Source organism: Mustela nivalis, assembly GCF_964662115.1.
Source record: "Mustela nivalis genome assembly, chromosome: 1".
Taxonomy (NCBI): Eukaryota; Metazoa; Chordata; class Mammalia; order Carnivora; family Mustelidae; genus Mustela; species Mustela nivalis.
In genome coordinates this window covers 102,131,677-102,155,137 of record NC_139020.1, presented here as the reverse complement: position 1 = coordinate 102,155,137, position 23,461 = coordinate 102,131,677, and the positions used below count along the sequence as shown (strand labels likewise).

The window sequence follows — 23,461 nt, the reverse complement described above, 5'->3', positions numbered from 1 at the left end:
CACTGTCTGTTAATGCAGAAAAATAGCATTTGTCCGTATCTCCTTACCTACTGCAACCTCTACTCCTAATCTTATCCTTGTTTGTCTTCAGGTAGGATGACTACCCAACCATTTCTCAGGACCATCTTGGATTAATAATTATTAAAACTGTATATAATTAATACTTATTAAAATGCCCCTTTTAATTGTTAAAAGAGTTAGAAGTGATAAGGTAGAGGAACACCTTAACTTCATGCCAATTCTGATTGTGTGGCGCTCCCTCTGTGTGGGTCTGTCTTTTGAAGGATGAGACATGTTGTGTTTTAAGACCTTGATATTTAAGAGTAATTGTTAAGATTTTTTTCTTTTCCTCTCCTCAGAATCTTTTAGGCCGTTAGAAATTTTGCTTTTTTTTTTTTTTAAGGCTTTATTTATTTATTTGAGAGAGACAGTATAAGATGGAGAGAGAACATGAGTGGGGTGAGGGGCAGAGGGCGAAGCAAACTCTCCGCTGAGCAGGGAGTCCAATGTGGGACTCAATCCTGGGACTCCAGGATCACGACCTGAGCCCAGGGCAGACACTTAACCAATTGAGGCACCCAGGTACGCTGATTTGCTTTATTTTCTTTAGAAGTACAATAATTACTATTTTATGAGTCTTTAATATTAAAAAATATTGTCATCTCTCCTGTACAGATTTTGAAGACCTCTTAAGGATTATGAGATAGGTACTAGACCACCACCATTTTTAATCAGTATTTTGACTACTTTATAATCTCTGGAAGATGTCAAGCTGATCTAGTTATTCATTTACTTAGCAGCACAGGGCTAGAGCAAAGACTCATTCTTAAGGGACATGAATGGAAAATTCAGTAGCTTTAGAGAGAGAAAAAGAGAGGAAGAGAAGAAGGAGTAGGAAAAGGATGGAGAGGAGAAAAGGCGAGGAGAATAAAGATTTATTTCAAGTTCTATGGCCTGATGGCTTCTAGCATTACCAGACAGGAGATGAGCTCAGGTTTAGACAGGATGAGAGGAATGGAAACCATGTGTACACAATACCAATCATCCTAATGAAAACTCACTTATTCAGCTCAGATTCAAACCATTTCAAAATAATCAGATCTCTACTATTGTATAAGCATAAATTAATTTGATGTTATCTTATTTGTTTTGTGTAGATCAGTAGTGATTTTCACAGAAATGCTCATAATTTTCAGGTTTCACGTGCTATTCAAGGCTGAAATATAAAGAAAGTGGTACAGAATGATGATGAAGATCTTGACTTTGTTAGGCCAGATCCAGCTACTAGTGTGGCCACATTCAAGTAGCTCCTACTGTGTTCCCGAGTCAAGGGAGACAGGGTATAGGTCACAGGAAATCTTGGAAGTAAGAACAACAACAATAACACCACTGTTGGTTGCCTACTGTGTGCCAGGCATTGTTGTAGGAGCTGCATAGGCACTCCTCTGAACAACTCTGAAACACAGGTATTATGCACTTTTGTAGGACGATAACTTCAGAGAGTTATAGTAACATTCCTAACATTACCTGGCTAGATTTGCATTCAGGCCTCTGTTTTCAAACAGGGTCTTTCTACTGTATTCTGCAATGTATTCAGAAAGGGGATCTTAGTAGGGCACCTGGGTGGTCCAGTTGGTTGAACATATGACTCTTGATTTTGGCTTGGGTCATGAGCTCGGGGTGGTGGGGTCGAGCCCCATGTTGCACTTCACACTCCGTGGAGAGTCTGCTTGAGTTTCTCTTCCTCTCCCTCTGCCTCTCCCCCCACCCCCAGCTCATATATGCATGCTCTCTAAAATAAATAAATCTTAAAAAAAAAAAAAAAGGAAGGGAGGGAGGGAAACCTCAGAAAACTCAACAAACTCTTACCATATTCTGCTCAGTACTGTAGCTATTAAGACTTCCTCAAGGAATCTGAAACTATGTCTACATCTTTGTATTTTCATACCATCTAGCCAGTACACAATAGATGCTTAAGAAATACTTCTTGAATGAATGAGTAAATGAGTGTCATATAAAGTTAATACTGAAATGTACTTGTTACAAAACTCACCTAAACAGTATTAAGAATACCCACTGGTTCCCTAAAATATTGCTTCTCAAAAGTCACTGTGTCACTTGGGGACCTGGTTATACTACTGGTACGTCTGGGGTGGGGCCTGCCATTCCTACATTTCTAACAAGATGATGGTTGATGCCCCTGTTGCTGGTCTGCTGCTCCCGCTTTGGTAATAAGGTCCTAGATCAAGGAAGGTTAAGAAGAAAACCCTGGGGTACTTAGTTTTTTTGTAGGAACCAAAGGGAATTTCAGGGAAATAAAAGAAATGTTCGCTTCAAGGGCAAATTTAGGTGGCATCTGTTCAAAGAGTATGGGAAAAGGACTGGAGGTTTGGGAATGTTTGGGAGACAGTCCTTTCAGTCAGCAAGCATTTATTCAGTACCTACTCTGTGCAAGTCAGTGTGTGTCACATGAGGCACCATCAAACATATTTTCCCTAGGTCTTGCTGAGGATTTGCGACTATTTGTTTCCAGCACTGGTTCTCAAACTTGAATGCATATGGGAATGATCTGGAGAGTATGTTAAAGCACCCTTTCCTGGGCCCTTTCCTCAGAGATTCATATGCAGCAGGTAGGAGTGGGCCTGTGATTTTTCTAACCAGCTCACAGGTGAAAATGAAGCTTCTGGTCTGAGGTTCACACTTTGAGAACTACTGTTCTAGGGTAGTGAAGTTAATCCCTGAGATTCCTTATAGCTCAAAACCTGAAATCTATATTACCCTGAATATAAACTCAAAACCCTACGTCAGCAGGCCAGAAAACTGGATTAGTTAAACGAGTTGCTTGTGCTTTGTGGCCTGAGGGAGCTTGAGGGAGATAATCACTTAAAATATACACAATTTTAAAAAAATAATAAAAAAATAAAATATACACAATTTAAAGGAATTACATTGAATGTTAGCTGTGGTCAACTATGAATGATTTTTTTCCTCATATTTTTTGGTACATTATACATTTAACATAATGAATAGATAATGGTTTTCTAAGTAAAAAACAAAGACTTTTTTTTTTTTTTTCTTTAAGCCAAGGCCCAGGGTGCCTGCTATGACCTTTACATCTAATTTTTCCATACAAAAATCCTTCAACTAAATGATACATAAAGCAAAGTCATCTTTTTTTTTTAGCTTCTGGGCTCACACTAAGGAGGTTGCTCATTTTGGTTGTATTTTTAGCAATAAAGTCTTAGAAAGGCAGCTCTGGCTAAAATACAGACACAGAGTAATGAAGTATTCTATGGTAAATCTTCCATCTAAGGGCTTGCGGCGTCTCCTAGGGTACATTGCGGACAGTAGGTACTAACTATGCATTGCAGAGATTGTGCGCATGCGTGTGTGTGCGCGGGCGCGTGTTTGCTCACATCGTAGGATACACTATGAAACGACGATGTTTGCCTTCAGAGTTCTCATTGGTCTTTATCCATCTATGTCTGCAAGAGTTTATGAACTGTATGTCACTTCCCCAACACACACACACACACACACACACACACACACACACACACAGTTCCCCTGCCCTAAATCACCCCCTCAGGAAAGCTTTTATTCCAACCAGACGAGTAGCTTTTCTTTTCCCGTAACAGAATGAAAGTGAAGGCCCTTCAGGATGGGCCATTTCTACCCATTCATCCAACAGCCATCTGACCCAAGGCTTGGCGAATGTTTCTTGGATAAACAGTAGCTTTTGTTGATTATGAGCACAAATTCCATCCCCTCTCCCCATACTTGTTCTCTCTCTCTCTCCCCAGCAAGTCTTGTCTCTTCCCTTCAGAAGGCCTTGTGGGGCTGTTTCAATCTCTTTCGGAGCATGTCTTTTTTTTTTTTTTTAATAGATTTTTATTTATTTATTTGACTGAGAGAGGGAGAGATCACAAGTAGGCAGAGAGACAGGCAGAGGTGGGGGTGGGGGGAAGCAGGCTCCCCCCTGAGCAGAGAGCCCCATGCAGGGCTCGATCAGAGCATGTCTTGCCTAAACACTACTGCATAGAAATCCCCACCCCACAGGTTGACATATGGACTCTGTATTTTTGTGTGCGAAGATTTTGCCTTCCTAATCAGATTACAAATTCTGGTAAGATTTTAAGTCTTTGGTTTCCACGGTTTTAGAGCAAGAATATAATTTTGAGGTTCATTCCTGAATTCTGCTTATTTTCGAGAACAAATTCTTCATATGTGTTGATGACTATTAATGACCTGATGCACTCTTCTCTTTACTATTATACGTGAACATAAATATAATACATTATATATCACCTTTTTCTGCACCCCCTCACCTGCCAATGGCTCTCCCCCTCAGGATGAAGAGGGCCTCTCATGCCTGGCTTGTTTACTCTCTCATGTCTTACCACTTCTCCCAGCTTTGGGGCCCATCATAGCTCTGCCTGCTCCTTGGTTTGTCTTACTTTTCTCATTTCCTGCTTTGCTTTCAGGTGTCCTGAAAGCTTGACAAACATCCTAACCATGTGCTATACACATTATTTTTAATGTAAATTTTATCTTGTCTTGTCTGATTTCCATCTAGATTTTAAGAGCCTTAAGGATAGAGACTGTGTATTATTCATTTATAGTCTGAAAACAAGTCACATCTAAGTTGTTAATCCATAAGAAATACATTTTTTGTGTATGGTTTGAGATAAATAAAGAGAAGTGAAAATTAATGTGATTTTTTTTTCATGATGATTGGTGTAGGCATGAAGTATATATAGTTCAGCATACACTACTTTGTGGGGTAATATTCTGAAACTTCCTCCTTTTTTTTTCCCCCACTCAGTGGCATGTTTTGCAGATCTTTTTCTTTCCATACAGAGAAATCTATCTCATCCTTTCCTATTAATGCATCATACATATAGTGTGATTCCTGAAGAGTTTATTTAGCCAGTCCCCTGTTGATGGTCACTTATAATTTTCCATTTTTTACTATTCAACTAGTGCTACATCCTTGTACCTGTCTTCTTATGCACACGTGCCAGTGTTTCTCAGGGAGATATGGAGAAGTGGGATTGTTGGGTCATGGGCTCTGCATGTCTTTCATTTTGACAGACATTGACTTCTAAACTGGCAAAATTGACTTCTAAACTGGCTTACCAATTTTACATTCAGTCCAGTAGTATATGAGAGCAACACTATTTATTTAAAATCTCACTTTTTATCAAAACCAAATTCTCAGAGTGTCTTTCAAGGCTCTTTTTCTATTCTATTGCTTTGTCGGCTTTACTAATACCCAATTGTTTTGGTAGAATTTGGGAAATTTGTGAATCAGGGCCAGGCCTAAAAGCCATGCGACAGTTTCTACTTTTTCAAATCATGTAATTCTTCTTCTTTTTTTTTTTCCTCTGTATAATCAGATCTAAAAAAGCTTGAGTGAGCTTTGGGGTAGGGTTGTCTTCTTTTCTATAACGGTGTTAATTTTAAAATAACTATTTGGGGGAGGATTTTAAATTACTTAAAGGCACAGCTACTATAACTTTGACTAATACAGTGGGGATGGGGTTTGGGGACAGTATAAAATATTCCATGTGCCCTTGGGAAATGAATTCTACCCCAATGTAAGATGGAAGAATAGATAGTGCATCAAGTTTCTTAGTTCTTTATGTACTCCTATGATACTATGATAGCTGTTACTTCCCCCTCGGTCCTTTGCCAGGAGTCAAATCTGAAGAAGACTGGTAGGAAGAAAAGGTCTCTCATTGATGCTACTGCTTTATTCTCTCCCCCTTCAGGTTTGAAGAGTGCTTTAGGCTCTAGAACACTACAATTTAAATGTGAACATCATCAGAACTGGGGACCCAGGGGATACAAATTCCCAGAACACACACTGTTTAATTACCGAAGCTTTACAGTGTACTTTGCCACCTGGCAGAAAAAAGTCCTTTCTTAATTTTTTTCTCTACTTTTTCAGGCTATGATAATACATGTATGCTCCCAAATAAACTTAAGAATTAGTCTATAAGGTTAAAGATGGTATTAGGGTTTTTCTTTTTATTTACTTAGAATTTGTTTACCATACTGAGACTTCTCAATAAGAAAAATGGTATCTTTTAATTTTTTTTTCAAATCTTGTTTCATATTCTTTTTTTTTTTAAGATTTTATTTATTTATTTGACAGACAAAATTCACAAGTAGGCAGAGAAGCAGGCAGAGAGAGAGGAGGAAGCAGGTTCCCCGCTGAGCAGAGAGCCCAGTGCAGGCCTCGATCCCAGGACCCTGGGATCATGACCTGAGCCAGAGACAGAGGCTTAACCCACTGAGCCACCCAGGCACCCCTTGTTTCATAGTCTTTAACAGAGTTTTAGAGTAGTCTTATACATGTCTATTTCCTTAATTTTAAAAAAGTTCTTCTCATTTAAAAAAAAAAGTTTTGACTTCAAAAAAAGGTTTGATTGAAAATATTTATGATAATAAAAGTTCTCAAGGTCAAATGTTTTTACAGAGAGAGAGAGAAATTGAGAGAGAGAGCTGTGCTAAGTAGTGCTAACAAAACTTTATTGCATAGTCATTGGGAAAGAGTTATTTCTAGATCCTTTCATCATTGGGAAAGTGTTATTTCTAGACCCTTTCATATTGGGAAAGTAGAGTTCAAAACTCTCTATCCCATGGGAAAATAGATATTATTTATCTTGGATAACTTTACATTCATTTATGGGAAAAAAAGGCTCCAAGTCACTTCTAAATAATAGATCTCCTAATGATTTTTTTTAATTCGAGGAAGTTTGGAGTGGGATTATTAATATGGAATTAGCCACATTAAAAGCATTCCCATGAAGTCAATAATCTGTTTCTCTATATTTCACTGTATTACGTATCCTATATCATAGAAAAGCAACAGATGTCACTGATGGGTGATGGCATTATGAATGATTTCCTTTTCTTGTCTATAATATCCTTATGTTTTCTAAAATACTTCAAAAATAGTTTTGAAGTGCCACCAGAACATGAATCCCTTTTACTGCACATTTCATCCTTCTCCCCAAGGCATTTCTGGATGAGAGGAGCCACTACATCCCAAGATGGTTCCTTTTATTTTTGATGTTGCTGTCGTATCTCATCCTGAATAAAATTACAAAGACTATATTCTCCCTGGAGACTCACTCTGGAAGTAACCCACTCCAGAATCAATAAATTCTTATTCTAAGGATATGTGGAGACTGGGTTATAGTTCTGGCTAGAGTCCAAGACCTGGATATCCAGAGTGGTTTGGAACAACCTCACAGTATTTCTCTGCGTAGGGGTTGAATTACTTCTCTCTCCATTGCCATTGTCTGGAGCCTCATAGGTAGTGTCTGGCTGAGAGAGGCTGCCCTTAGGATAACCACAGGCTCCCTGAACCCTTGCTCAAACACTTAGGGTAGCTTCAAATACTTAATTTAAATGGCAACAGAATTCACATCAGCCTAAAATCACTGCAAAGTGAGGGCAAACTAAAGCAAGTTGGAAATCCAAAAGAACAGTCAACAGACAGGTCTCTGTTCAAAACTTCTAATAACTTTCAAAAGTTCAGTTGGCTCCCACTGCCAACTCACCCCTCCTAGGAACTCTTTAGGGAAAAAAACGCTTTTAAAGATGTAAGGAAATTAAGATAAAATGTAAATAAGGGCAGTAACACAGAAGGGTTGGAGAATTAAGAATCAGAAGATTTTTTTTTGGCTCCCCCCATGAATTCAGAATTGGGAGCTAATAGTTAGTTAATTTCAAGAATACTTGAGGTATTAGGGATTTGAAGGAGATACAGTTTCTCTTCTTGCTTTATTATGGAGTTCAATTCAAGTTCTGTTAAATTTATAAAAATCAATATAAAGTATATGTATTATGTGACGGTTCCATCTAAAGTATCTTGTAGAGAATATAGGGCAGATACAATGGAGCGGCCAAGCACATGTAATTTACCCCACAAATCTAAAGCACTCCCACATTGATTTTTTGCAGTTGTCTAGCCCCCAGTCACTGAACAGAGAAAAATGGTTTACTTTCATAGCATGGTGATACTTAAGGCTACAAAACGTTCATCTTAGTGCCCTCTAATTCAGGACTGTCTTTTTGTTACCTTTCTTGATGGGCTTTTTTAGGTCATTTAAAAAAATCTTGTCTTCTCTAAAATGTTGTGACAAGAAAATAAAATGGTTTTTTAAAAATGTTCTGATTTGTTGATTAATTTTGCCCCTAAAATCACATTATACTGGTGTTGTTTTTAATGTTTTAACTATTTCCAAATGCAATTATCTTGAAATAACTATGAATAGAAAATTGTGTATAACTGAAAAGGCAGGCTTTCATAATGTATTAAAGAACCTAATTTAGTAACTAGAATAAAAGGGACACACAGAAACCATTTTTGAGACTGTAATTATAAGTTAAGTCACTATTAAAATGACATGCATATATATTTCCAGTTTAAAATAATTAGAGCTCCCCCCCCCAAATGCTTTCACTCACAAGAGGAGACAGTTGTGAACTTACGAGTTCATACATACATAAAAATATTCCATGGGATTTACCTACCATCCATAACAAAAAGGGATCTGTCTGTATTATTCAGAGCAGTGTAAACAAGTGCGCTTTGATTCCCTGCACCCGGCCACTTTCACCAATTGCATATTTGCTTGCATTTTAACCAGGGTAGTCGACTGTGAAATATGGTCAGATTAATATTTGAAAATCTGAATAGTAGGAGAGCGACGATACTTAAACATACCCAAGCCTTAGGGATGTTGTATGTCTCCAGCTGCAGCTGCCCCCTCCCATTTTATTTACTCATAAGTATCATTAATACCAAAGATATATAACCTTTGGTGCCAATATGTCACTTTTTCTCTTCAAGTCTTTAGTAGTTGCATGCTTATCTGTTTCAGTCAAATGTATTTCTTATCAAAAAAAGGAGTGAGAGACCTGACAATACAGTGTTATCGAATTTTTTCAGCTGAGACCCACATGTCATTCAGCATTCAGACATGCTTGCGCTTGATTGATGGATGGGTTTGTGACAAATAAAACTAGGATCAACAGCTTTGCACCTTTTCCCCCATCAGAGACCAGAGTAAAGCATAACTCTACAACAATAGTGGGATTAGGGATGCATTAGCTCTCCATCGACCAAAACCATCCATTCCCATCAATACTTTGCACGTAATAACCTGAAGCTATGATAAGGAAACAAAAGAAGGAGAAAAGGGACAGGAGAAAACAAATCAATAAAAGAAGGGAACGTCTGAAAGATGCACTGTCCAAATGAAGATTTTTTTTTTCTTGCATTGCTGGGCTAATGTCCCTACATGTGGAAACAACACCTCACCCAGAGTTTTGACAAGGGAAGTAGCCTGGCACATTATTTAAACACAGGTTTGGCATCTGTACATTGATATTTAGACTACGTTTATTTTTTACAGGCCAAACGAAGCATTATAGTATTTACTGTTAACCTGTATCCCTAAAATTGCTCCTAAAGAAAAGAGTGTTTTCACCTGAGTGACTCAGACTCTGAGGGGCTGATTCCGGGATAATTAGAACATTCTCCTGTGCAGACACGGTTTTAATGTCCAAATGCTTAGCACAGTCACAAGCATTCCCTTAAATATGGGTCAATATAAAGAATCTTAATTGCGCAGTATACTAAAATCCACACAAAGCGTATTTTTATCTCTTATCAGACACAGACTAATGTCCCTTTTATAAAAACTAATACCTGTCCAGCAAGAGTCTTACTTGCCTAGGTAGATTTTTTTTCCCCCACATAAAAATTTATCGTCATTCTCAATTCATAGAATATTTTGATGATAATTTCATCATTTTCCCCACAAACAATGGACCGTTAAGCTTATTTATTCAGGTTTTTTGTTCCTTTTCTTTAGAGAGCTTTTGATTTTTGTATTACCTATCGTATTTGTCCTAATTTACAATTTATTCTAATTGGCCATTGAATGGGCCAGTATGGTTTTCTCCTGGGGAGGATGAACATTAGTGATATTTGTTCTCCTCTGAAGAAGAGGTGTGACAAGAGGAAAGGCCCAAGTTCTAATTGTGGAGCCACTGATCTTGGGGAAGGCACTTCATCATTTTGCTTCAGTTTCCACACTTAGAATAAGAGGAGAATTATATTGTCTAATTCATCATGATCATCATCATCACCATCATTATTAATATTATCATTACTCTGCATTGACACACTGGAGTGCTCCATTTCTTAGTTAAAGTTTACAAAGTGTTGAGAAGAAAAAAAGCCATTTACTTCCATCCTCTTTTTCTAGTTCTGTGAGAAGACTGAAGGCTCTTTTCTTCATTTTAATACAGGTAGAAGGAAAAGAGCGAAGTTGGCCCACATTCAAACAAACACGTAGAAGATTCTTAGAATGAGACAATGGCTTCTTAACAAATCAAAGAAATTAGAAGAATTACTAGATTTTTTTTTTCTTTAAATGGGACAGGCTTTACTGTTTTTTTGTTTGTTTGTTTGTTTGTTTTGTGAAATAAATTCCAGTTTTATTCCTTGAGCTCAAATCTTATTTGAATAAGATAAGAAATTCATTATATGTGGTTAATAAATCAAAACATTATATGAAAAGGCAGATTTTGGCTTGTATTATTGAAGGTCTCAGGTGTAGCAGTCAGGAAATGGCGGCGGTGTTTCCATAATTAGAAGACAACGATCGTCTTTTAATTATGATTTTAAAATTTTTTATTGGGTCTAAAAATGGTTAAAATTATCAAGGCCACATACTTCTGACATTTCAGGTCAGATAGCAATTTTATATATGTATCATCATAGCTGATACTTTCTCTGAAAATCTCTGTCTGAACTGAAAACCTTTTAAGTAAGAAACCTGATTAAAGGCAGATGGTCCACTTTTTTGGCCCCCAAATTTGACCTATTTTATAATTGGTACAATCCCGCAGGTATTTTCTTTTAGATCCTAAATATAAGGCCAATTTTGGGGCACTCCAAGTAAGTGATTCCGTGAGACATCTCTGCTGAAGATGAATGAACCTCTAACATCCAATACTGAAACCTGTGAGTGGGTTCATTTCATCCTCAATAAGGCCACTCGCTACTTGTACATCTCTTTCCCAAAATTTAAAGCAGATTCTGGCCTCTGACTCTGGCCACCTTTATAACCATATGGAGGAAGAGTTCCAGGGTTTTCCAGAGGCCTAGTGTTTTAGTATAAAAGGACATTAATAAGCCCCATCTATGTTTTAATATAAGTGGGAGCATGGCCTCTGCTACTATTGCAAAATATATAGTATGTGCCTGATTGAATTCTTTTCTTTACTGCACAGTCAACTTTCAAGCTTTCTGTGAAAGCTTTTTTAAGCACTTTTATATCTATGACCCTATACAGAACTCTCTAATTTGGTTCCTTGTAAGTTTCCATAAGGGAAGATGCAAGATTCACATGTCTATGCATGTATATGGGCCCAAACAGGACAAAGCAATTCCCCTACATGGCAGGTATATATGGGAATCTCAGGAGGTTGTTTGAATGTGTTATGGTATTACCTATTTCCTTTGTGTACATCTTCAAGGAAAGAGGAAATTCCTGGAGACAATGTATGTGTCTTGTTCAGGAGTCATTGTATACAACCTAATATAGTGCCTCCAGAAATATTAATTATATAAAAATAAATATACATGTATATTTATGAGGATAAATATACATATGTTTCTAAAGGGATTAAAAATAATAAATAATTGTTAATGTATTGGGACAAATTCATACTAAAAATCAAAAGCATGAGGCTTTGTTATTCTAGAGTATAGTAACACCCCAGGACAAAATGTGTCATGACAGCTAGAGTCATCATAATAAAATTTGTATCAGTTCCCTGAATTAAGGCTGGGTATATTAGCTCAGATTATATCTGAATATAAACATGAGGCATATCAAAGCTACATGTAAACTACTGTGACTAGAATATAATAGGTATTCCCAAAACTGGCAACATTTTTTTCTTCTCTTTTTTTTTTTTGCCAAGTGCCAGATCTCTTCCTGTTTTTTTTCACACTCAGAACAGATCAGAGATACTCCAAGACTGGGATCTGCAAACTACTGCCTGCAGCCCTGCTGCCTGTTTTTCTGAGGAAAAATACCTACCTAACACAGTCATGCCTGTTTATGTATTTTTTTTAAATTTTTTTTTTTAAGATTTTATTTATTTATTTGAGACAGAGACAGTGAGAGAGAGCATGAGCGAGGAGAAGGTCAGAGAGTGAAGCAGACTCCCCATGGAGCTGGGAGCCTGATGTGGGACTCGATCCTGGGACTCAGGGATCATGACCTGAGCCGAAGGCAGTCGTCCAACCAACTGAGCCACCCAGGCATCCCAATTTTCTATGCCTACTTTTGCACTAAACAGGCTGAGTTGAGCAGCTGGGACACTGTATGTTATAGGTTGAATCATGTCCTCCTCTTACTCCCCCAAATCCATAAGTCTTAACTAATCCCTAATACCTCAGAATGTGATCTTAGTTGGGGAAATAGGGTCATGGTAGATGTGATTAGTTAAGTTAGAATGAAGTTCTAACACAAGCAGGACAGGCCCCTATGCCAGTTATGACCGGTATCGTTAGAAAAAGGGGAAGTTGGGAGACAGGCGTGCCCACAGCGAGAACACCACGGGAAGGTGAAACCAGAGAACTGGGTAATGCAGCCAAGGAAAACCAAGGATTGCCAGCAATCCTTGAAGCCAGGAGAAAGGCATGGAACCCATTCTTAAAGCCCTTGGAAGGAACCAACCCTGCAGACACCTGGGTCTCACTCAGACTTCCAGAATGCAGAATTGTGAGACAATACATTTCTGTTGTTTAAGCCATCCAGTGTATGCTACTTTATGACAGCTGCCCTTGCAGATGAATACGTGGTATGGTCCACAAAGCCTAAGGTTTAATGCGGTGGAATCAGAAGTAAAAATTTGCCACAGGTAACTTGACAGTGGGATGTAGGCACTCTTCCTGAGGTCTTTGCTGGCTTCAGAAAAAAGTAAAAATGACGACACTTGTTGATTTTTTTCCCCTCCATATGCTATCTATCTATCTATCTATCTATCTAAAAGAGAGAGAGAGAGAGAATGAACAGAGCAAGCCTTAGCTGGGGAAGGTCAGAGGGAGAAGCAGACCCCCTGCGGAGCAGGGAGCCAGAGTTCCCAGACTCCAGGATCATGATCTGAGCTGAAGGCAGTCGCTCAACCAACTAAGCCACCCAGGCGCCCCCTCCATATGCTTTTTAAAACACACACACACACACACACACACACACACGCACGCACATTTAACTCTTCGCTTATCTTATCATATGGGTTCACTTACTCTTGAAGCATAAGGAGTTATCTATAGAAGATAGTGAAGAAATTTATTAAAATGCTTAAAAATTAATTTTGCCTGAGTCTGTGAAACCACAAGGTCAAAAATGGTCATCTGATTGGATTTAGACTTTTAAACTTGGAATGCAATTTAGCTTGGTTGTCTGTGAAGGTCCAACTTTGGTCTTAGCAAAACCCTGCTGGGCAGTTTAAAACCCCTTAACAACTGGAAATATTTTTATGAAAAATGTCAATGATTTATGTGTCAGTGGAACACAAACGTGGTTTACATTTCCCTTGAAATGTGCATGAGGTTAGATAGAGTTAAAGGACTGGTTGCTTGGCAAAGGTCATCATTTGACAAGAGGATGCTTGGTTTTGCTGATGCCATCTCTATTTGGAAAGCAGATGGAGACACTTTGCCTACCTTGATAAACATCTCAGTCCTTTAGTTTGTAATTAATGAGCATAAAGGAGAAGCCAATTTTGGATTCTAAGGGGGAAAATCATTAAATGCTTAAGGATGAAAAATATTTTATATAATTCAAGATAGAAAACCTGTGCCTTTTTCCTCTGCAACAATACTTATTTTCAAACATTTTCTTGGCCCATGACCCATGGTCAAAACGACAAAAGCGGCTGGATAAAAGGAAAGATCCCTGGAAGATTTTTTCTACCTAGAGAAAGAGCCTATGCAGCATTTAGGAACTAGGTGTTCTCCAGACCCTTATTCCTTAATGTGAAGTATGCAGGCTAGTAGCATCAGTGTCCCTGGGAAGCCTATTATAAATTCAGATTCCCGGACTGCAGCATGGACCTCACGGATAAGAATCCATATTTTAGGGTGCTTCGTGGCTTGGTTGAGCATCTGACTCTTGGTTTTGATCTAATGGTTGTGAGATCTCAGGTCACGATCTCATGGTTATGAGATCCAAGCCCTGCATCGCGTTCTTAATTCAATGGGGGGTCTGCCTGAGATTCTCTCTCCCTCTCCCTCTGCCTCTCCCCTGTGCTTGCATGCGCTCACTCCCTCTGTCTCAAATAAGTAAATAAATCTTTTTTAAAAATCCATATTTTAGCAAGATCTACATAAGTCCATGAATGTTTGAGAAGTACTAGTCTTTGCTTCTCATTTTTGAGACATAGATGAATGAGACAAATTTTAGCTGCTCTGTGTTAGCTCTTCTCCATCCCACTGCATGGTGACCGTGGTTGGAGCTCGGATTTTTTTCCCCACTGGCCCCTTTCCATTATTGCCGAGGTTCCTGCTAGAGAGCTGGGCTTATACTATGTGTCAATCACTTTGCCAAGTGCTTCACATACATTAAGTTGTTTAATCCTTGAAACAAACTTATGAGGTAGCACTCTTAAATCTGAATCTGGCAGATAAGGAAACTGAGGTATACAGGAGTCACTCCTCTAATGTCGGACAGCTTGTACATGATGAAACTTGGCTTCAAACAAAGGTATTTTGGTTCCAGAGTTTATTCTCTTCACCAACAACCACTATACTGTACTGCCTCTGAGTATAATGTGGATTCAAGAAAACCCTGTTTTAAGTAGTATCTATGACAATTAATGGTAAGGAAGACACTGTATCATAGAAATGACAAAAGAAGTTCTGAAATATATTACAAGTGTGAGGGACATGTTGGGTCACGAGCTTTTCTTATACTTGTCCAAATCAGTCGGTAGAATCCTAACATGTGCTAGAAACAGAGGCAGAGAATGGAACTTACAGAGTTTATGTTGCTCACAATTCCAAGTAAATTTATTTTGACAGATCGGAAAAACCTAGTCTTATATTCATTTCAGTTCTGCTGCTGCAGACGTAGTTCTGTTTTAATACTGTTCCTATAAAATGCCAAGCCCCAAATCCCTTGGTTTTTCTGGATATACTTGGATACCCTGAGGGCACTTTATGGCATGGTACTTAGGGTTCATCTCATGGGACTGTTCTGTGGGGTGCGTTACCACCATATTCCAGGTCTTCATGGCTAGAGGGGGCTCAAAACTTCTGGACATTTTTTCACTGCCCAGGCTGTCAGATTATGAAATCAAGGAGCCGTGGCTTTGGTCTGATCAGCTTTCTCCATCCAACTCAGTAAAATCAGTCTATCCTCCACATACTCCCCAAAAGAAAATGATCTCACATACATGTTAATAAGAACCCATCTACATTCGCACTGCCTCATGAAATTAATTTTGCACATTTGCAAGTGGACAGGAATGTATTTGTGTGTGTTTGGGAGGGGGGCCACTGAAAATACATTGTAACCTAGGCTGCCCGTGCCCCTGAGTTAAGCTTCTGTGGTCATGTGGGAGGTGGGGGTAGGCCGGTTGCTTGAGGAGGTAAATGGATCTACTTCCTGCTCCTCTGAGGAAGGATACATTTCCTGTCTCTTCTCTGGGATTACTGGTCATCAGCACAGCTCAGGATCACAGGAAGTGGTGGTGTCATACAAAGAGCACTACACTAGGACTTCGAAGACTCCTTTTGGTCGTGTCACTTAGTAGCTATGTCTGCTTGAGTGACTACTTTAACTGCACTGGGAACGGGGGTTAGTGATTCTTCCCTAAGGATCCCTGTGAGAATTAAATGAGGTCACCCGTGTGAAAGCCCTAGCATGATGCCTGCTACATTGTAAGTGCTCAATATGTGTTCATTTGTCCCCTTTCTTGCAGCTGCTATATTGGGAGTTAGGGTCTACTTTAAGCACGAGTTCACACAACTAGCGAGTCTTCTCTTCTGTCCTCCACCCCTTGAATTCATTCCCTCAAAATCCTCCCCTCCAAGACTTTTGGAGAAACTAGAGCGCATTCTCAATGTCATGCCTTGGCTTTGGTTTCCTCTCATCCCAGCACCTATAGTACAATGCTTACACTGATGTCAGTTCTGTGGCCAAGACTCTCAGCAGCCTGGAGTCCTGAACCCTGGACAGACTGGGCAGGAATGAAAGTATCAGCAGAGAGCTAGACTGGGGGGGGGGCAGACAGCTCAGGTGCTCATACCTCAGGAGCTACATACACATGTGTGTGTGTGTTTATGGGAAAATTACTGATTATTAGAACTAAAGCACAACAGTATCATGAAGTACTTACCATACTCTAAGTGCTTTACATTCCTCTCTTCATTTATCTTCACAGCAGCTCTGCAAGATAAGTATTGTTATTGCCACTCTGCAAATGAAAATACTGAGGCTCTGAGTAGACAAGTTGCTCCAAGTGATACACCTAGTAAGAAGCTGTGGCAGAGAAAATGCTATGTATTGGCCACACTAGTTTCTCCTCCTGGGCAAGAAGAAAGATGGTTTCCCTCATCCTCCCTTGTAATTTGGCTAGGGCCAGAAGATCATGTGTTAGCTAATGGAATTGGATGGGATCCACATAGGTCATTGCCAGGACTGGTTCCTAAAAGAGGCCCTTCAAGGTCTGCTTTCCCTACTTGGATGACCTTGGAAGGCATACATTAGATGGCAGAGCCACTGCATAAAGGATGGCCACCCTGCCCTTTGTAGACTTATGACACGAGCAAGGACAAGTCTTATTGGAGATTTAGGGGCTAGTTCAGTGATAGACTGAGTTTTGGAGTTATGTTATTGGGACACAAATGCTCCCATACATGGTGCTATAGTCTCTTGATACTGACAGTGGTGATAGATACTAGAGAGTGAACAAAATGTGAGCAAAAAGAAGAGAAAAGCTAAAAATATGCATTGATTATGGAAAAATAATACCGATTACAATTTTTCATGTGAATAATTACCCCTCAAAAAATACTGATTAACTATTGTAAGCTTTATTTCACTTCAGAGTTGATTCTTTGTGTTTAGTAGGTTTGATCAATGAGTAAAAAGCCACAACCAGTCTCATGCTTGGAGATAAGTACATGCTTAATGGCCAGAGCTGTTCTAAGCACAACAGTCACAATCACAACTTAAAAAAAAAAAAAAAGGAATAATATGGGTTACAAGTGAACAAACGTTAGAAGGAGCCCACTCTAAAATTCCTAGTCACGATGATCCTTTCTTGGGGATACAGGCAGACCCATGTAATACTGTGTTTTAAGCCATAACAAGATAATAGACAATCCAGAGACTGCTGGAAGCAACCTCAAACTTAAGTGATACTTTGTTTTTAGTCACACTTTTATTGCAGATAGGCAAGTGTTTATCAGCTAGGTTGCATGATCACAAATACCTCAAAAGACACTGTTTGTAGGTTGTATGTTTTACATGGTACAAGCCTCTAATAGCCTTATAACAATCGCCTGCTGGAAAAGTAAATTGACTCAAATATTCCCTTTCAGTATCAGAAAACTGACTTTCTTTTTTTTAAAGCAACTTAAACATAAGAAGGGTATATTTTCAACAGTAATAGCAAACTCATAAAGTACCTACTATGGACATTGCTCTTTTAATTTTCACAACACCCTAGATGGAAATGGAGGCCACAGAGGAGTCAAGTAACTTGCTTGAGATTATACAGCTTGTAAGGCGAAGAGCCAAGACTCAAACCAGCCAGTCTGGCTCCAGAACCTGATGCTACTTAACTATTCTATGCATGCTACCCCCTCCCTCTCAGCAGCACTTACATGGTGCTTATTGGATGCTCAGCACTGACTACTTACTCCTGCTTGTTCTGTGACAAATCACTGAGGACTTGCACAAGCCCTTATTCTGACCATGTTTCAGATTTCAGATTTAGGGTCAATATCTTGCTGCCAGAGAAATTTGAGGAAATCTGATGAACAATTCAGCAGGCAGACTGTTCCAACATAAGGATTTTGCAAAGAAGTTAACTTCTAGTTTTGGCAAACACAAATTAGGAATAAAAAGATAGGAAAATGCTGGAGTTTACAAGAATCACAGTGCACAACGTTTTAATGGGTATTATTTATTAAGTCTTCTGTGGGCCAGGTTCTAGAACCTAAGATTTTACAACATTATTTTATTTATATCTCAAAATGATTCTAGGAAGTATATATTAATTATTTAGTTGACTATCAGATTCCATAGGTTGTACAAGAAGAAAAAGTATTGCTAAGATACACCATCAGTTGTAATGTGCATTCCAATGTTAAAATGTTAAAGAATGTGTATCTTAACTAATGAAATATGGCACAATCTCATATTACAGGTGAGGAAACAGACTTCATGAATTTAAAGTTGTTGAAGTTCTTAGGGTTAGCAAGTTGTAGACCCAGGGCTCACACTCATGTTAGTCGGACTTGAAGCCCATGCTCTCAAACATCTGATAGAGTATGTCTCAATCTGAGTTTATGCTGCATGAAGTAAAATTAAATATCTCTTTGTTGTTCTTATTAAATTGATAAGTGATATGCTATAGGTTGGTAACTGAAATCTCAAGGTGGCTTTTCCAGATTTGATCACCCAGTAAGATGCTTTACATTGGCCAAATGAGCCAAAGAAAAGAAACCAATCTCTACTTCATTTGTGCTACGTAGACAGTTCCGGCATTACAGTTTCCAAGTAACAATTCCCGTCTCTTTGTCCTAGAACTATCTTATTGTAGCTTATAATGAAAATTAACTTTTTTTCTCATATAAAATAAAATCTTTGTTTCTGAAGACATTGCTTGGCCTGCTCTTCAGTTCACAAACAAAATACAATTTCTCCACTTTTAATAACTCAAGATGTTTCATAACTATGCCATGGTTTGAGATTTGAGAATGAGCAAACAAGACCACACGAAGTACAGAACAATTTCATAAAAATATTTTTAGCAATAAAGACCCACAAGACAGAGAAACAGAAAATGCATACATACTCGACTCAGAATCCCATTTTTTTCCTTTTTTCCCCCCAAGGGGCGACAGCAGCTTTAAACATTTCATTCCTCCTACGTAGGACTATATATACATGCACAGTACACAACTTCAGTTCCTGTTCTAAAAGCACTATGAGCCATTGTTTTACGACTGTCTCTTGAGGCTACGGGAAAATGTTATTGGTAGTCTAAAAGAATAGGTTTTAATATAGGCATTTAATTTTCTTTCCATATACTCCTTGATTAAAACAAGGTTTGCCCCATTTTCTATTTTTCTTTCAAAAAACCTTCTTTACCCACATTAATAAAGCAACATATTGACTTAGCTGTGACTTTGCCTTTGACTGCCCTAAGTTTAGATGCAACTTGGATCCATCTCTTGCATTGTGTCTAGGCATTGAGTCAACTTTGGCTACCCTGACAACATTTAACTTGTAGTTATTTAAAAAAATTAAAAAAAAAATCCCCTAAAAGGTTAAACTGAATAGTGATACAGTTTGTTGATCTATTTAATTTTTTTTAATTAGTTGATAAGAACTAAAAAAGAATGCAATTACAGCCCCTTATCAATTACTCAAATAAAATATTTAAATTCACAAAAACAAGGAACAGTCAAGCAAAACTGATAAACATGTATGTGAATTAGACTTATAAAAGTGGAGATTTGGGGCACTGAAAGTTATCACTGTCACTCAAGAGAATATTATTATTGTCTGTGCGCTACAGAAATAAAATGCTCTTTATTTTTAAAAATCCTCAGAATACAGATAAATATAAAGAAGAAAATGAATAACATCCCAAATTCTGAGATTGTTGTGTTTCAAAGAGATCAGAGGAACTGCTAGAGAGTGGCAACTTGTATTCAAACCCAAGTTGAACTAAAACACATGACTTTTTTTTTTTTTTTAAAGATTTTATTTGTTTATTTGACAGAGAGAAATCACAAGTAGATGGAGAGGCAGGCAGAGAGAGAGAGAGGGAAGCAGGCTCCCTGCCGAGCAGAGAGCCCGATGCGGGACTCGATCCCAGGACCCTGAGATCATGACCTGAGCCGAAGGCAGCGGCTTAACCCACTGAGCCACCCAGGCGCCCCGACTTTTTTTTTTTTAACCACACCATACATATAACCAACATTCATTATCACTTTATACCGACTGACACTAGAACAACAAATATAGTTCGATTTGAACAAGACTGAATATGGAATATTCTGATAAGACTTTACACTGACCTAAATATAGCCAGAAAAGAAAATGTGAAAGTGCTCACCCAAGTCGGGAGCCTGGGCTTGGGTCCAGTTGCTCACACACTAGAATGAATGTCTGAGTTGCGCTGGGATTACAGAGTCAGTTCTCATCTCTTCAATTTCGCTGACATGAGCCCTCACTATGTGCTGGTGTTTTATACTATGTGAGGTGTTTTATAGATAACATTTCTTCCCAGTAACTCTGTAAGCTAGGTAGCACTGGCACCTACTTTAAAGATGAGAGAACTGGGGTTCAGACAGGTTAAGGTGGCTTGTGCTGGCAAACGGCAGAGGTGAGGTACCTACCCAGGTCTGTGTGCCCCAAAGCTATGCTCTTACCATTGTGATATCTGAGTACTTGTTCCCCATCCTCATGGGAAGTAGAGTCTAACAGGAAAGAGATTAACTACAGAAATAAATAGAACATAAGATAGAATACAAAAGAAACCACCCAAAGATTAAAAATGGAATATTGTGAGGATTCGAATGCCAGAGAGACATACAAAGTAGGAGCTGGGAGTCGGGCGGGGGCAGTGGACAGCAGCAAAAATGCTCCTAGTGGGGCGCCTGGGTGGCTCAGTGGGCTAATGGCTCTGCCTTTGGCTCAGGTCATGATCCCAAGGTCCTGGGGTCGAGCCCCGCATCTGGCTCTCTGCTCAGCAGGGAGCCTGCTGCCCTTCCTCTGTCTCTACTTGCCTCTCCGTCTACTAGGCAATCTCTGTCTAGAATAAAATCTTAAAAAAAAAAAAAAATGCTCCTAGTAAGAACTTGGGATTGGAGAAAGGACTCTGAGAAAGGATAGAATTTCTGTGGATGAGATGAGGGTTGGGTGGAACAAAGGTGAATCAGAAGTAGGAAATCTGATGTGTTAGCTACAAGTAAGGTATGAGTAGAAAGCAGGGAGAGATAAGCTAGAAAGATGATGTTGCCCTGGAGGTTTGAGGCTCAGAGGGAGGAACTTATACATAATTCACCAGGCAGTGAGGCTTCCTGCAAGTCTCTGAGTGCAGGGAGAACTTAGGAAGATTGTAATCAGACAGTAGTGTGGACAGAAATAGGCCCATTCACTAAAAGTCAATTTCCCTGGTTTTCAGGGAGTAAGATATATATTATTGTCCTCATTTTAAGGTTGAAAAAATTGAGGCTCACGAGGGCTAAGTAGCTTGCACAGAGTCATAGTAAACAGAAGAACCAGGACTTGAATCAAGTCTCTCCAATTCCCGAACCTCACTCTGTCCACCAGACCTGACTACTCCAAGTGAGGTCTATGGACGGGAGGCACCACGCTTCCCTCCCAGATCCCTGAGAGCGCATTAGAAATTCAGATGCTCTGAATCAGAATCCGTATGTTCACAGGATGATGTAGGCACAGTACAAGGTCACATTTCCCTTTTTATAATGACTGATATAATTGCTGGAGAAAGTCCTTCAGCTGACTCACACTGTTTGGGAGACATTATGCAATTTCCTTCCACGAATCAACTAAGAAAAGAGGGCCTTCTGGATTTTGTTCTCATAGGTAAATCAAGTAAAGAATTAAAAACCTGAAATTGTAACTAGCTGTGTGGCCTTGGGCAAGCCACTTAATCTCTCTGAATTTTAGCTTCTTCATCTGCATAATCCTTAGCCTGCAGGAAGCCAATGAGATGGTGTCTGTGAAGAAATCTGGTACAGTGGGAGATCGTGAGGAAGTGGGGTTATTAGAAGATCGAGCTATGAAGCACCTTATTTCAAAGAATAAAGAGGAAAAAGGAAGGAAGAAAAGAAGGAAAAAAGAGGGAGAAAGAAAGAAAAAAAGAAAAGGAAAAAAAGAAAAAAAGAAAAGAAAAGGAAAGGAAGGAGAGGGGTAGAAGGAGGAAAGAAGGAAGGAGGAAAAAGGGAAGGAAGGAAGGGTGGGTCAAATGAAAGAAAGGCAGGGCAATATACCCAAGTTTGCTGAAGGAAAACCAGCTTCACTGAAGCAGGGACATGAAGAACTGATGGGTTAAGGAGTGAAGGAGTCCAAGAAACCTAATTTGTGTTTCACATAGGTGTTTCTGAAAATACAGAGACCATGGCGTACACGGAATTTGAAGACCAACAAGGGCCTGTGTGGTCTTGGCCCAAAATAACAAACTTAAGGTCCATAAAGCCATTAAAAAAAAAAAAAAAGTCATGTAGTAATTAAAGGAATGAGAAACAGTTCATCTGTGGAAAAATTAGTATAGATTTTTAATCTTGGAGCAGAGAAGCCTACATAATGAATTAATAATGGAACATTTGTTACCAATTTATTGCAGTTACCACAGAAAATTAAGATACATTAACTGATTTCAAGCATGAGATTCTTTAGTGAGCCTCAACAGCGAGGGAGGTTAGACATTGGACACGTGAAAGAGAAATTATGGATTCCTCATTCTGAATTCTTTTGGCACATATTCACTGAGGGCCAACTACTTGCCAGACACTGGGCTGATTGCTGGTCGGTCACTTATTTCTTCAATTAGGGAATAATACAGCAGAGAGAAAGATACAGTTCATTCTAATCCAGGATAGAAAGTAAAATGTTCCATAAGATAGCTATAAATAGGAGAGTGTGGCAATTTGGAGGCAAGCAGGTGTTAACCTCAGATGGGAGAAGTATTAAGAAAGGCTTCCCAACTAAGGTACACGGCACATTTTTAAACTGTTTTCCTCTGGTCTTCTAAGAATCAAGGACCTGGACTAATCATCTGCTTATTCTGGGGTGCTGTGACGGTCATTATTAGGCTATGAAATAATCGATTACAATCAAATACATTTGGGACCGAGGAAAACCTCAACTGTTGGGCATTATTAGGGCATCACTTATCTGTGGAAATCTGTGTCCACGTGAGGTTAAGAAAAATAAACCAAAACCAAAACCAAGCACTCAAATCAGTTTTAATTCAGTCCAACAACCAATTTATTGAGACATTAGTGTCAATTGACTCTTGATTTGTTGGTTCCACGCTGACAGCAACATATGTAGAGAATGCAGATGTATAGAAACTAATCAATCACTGGCCCCCTTCCCTCCAAAGCCCTGTTAATTTAACAAAATATTTCTCAAGCAGGGAAGGGGAG

The 23,461-nt window shown here is 38.9% G+C and overlaps 1 protein-coding gene and 1 long non-coding RNA gene across 3 annotated transcripts in view; one reads left to right on the top strand and one right to left on the bottom strand.

The window, feature by feature from the left end:
- Positions 1-23,461, bottom strand: part of LOC309871580 (uncharacterized protein) — a gene marked incomplete at its 5' end in the record, with an annotated part of 709,738 nt that overhangs the window by 78,720 nt on the left and 607,557 nt on the right. For both annotated transcript variants that reach the window (XR_014315356.1, XM_082744737.1), the window contains one exon: positions 16,444-16,493. The remainder of the gene's footprint in view (positions 1-16,443; positions 16,494-23,461) is intronic.
- LOC309871618 overlaps positions 1-23,461 on the top strand; it is a 110,795-nt gene that overhangs the window by 37,479 nt on the left and 49,855 nt on the right. The gene's annotated exons all lie outside the window — the stretch shown is intronic.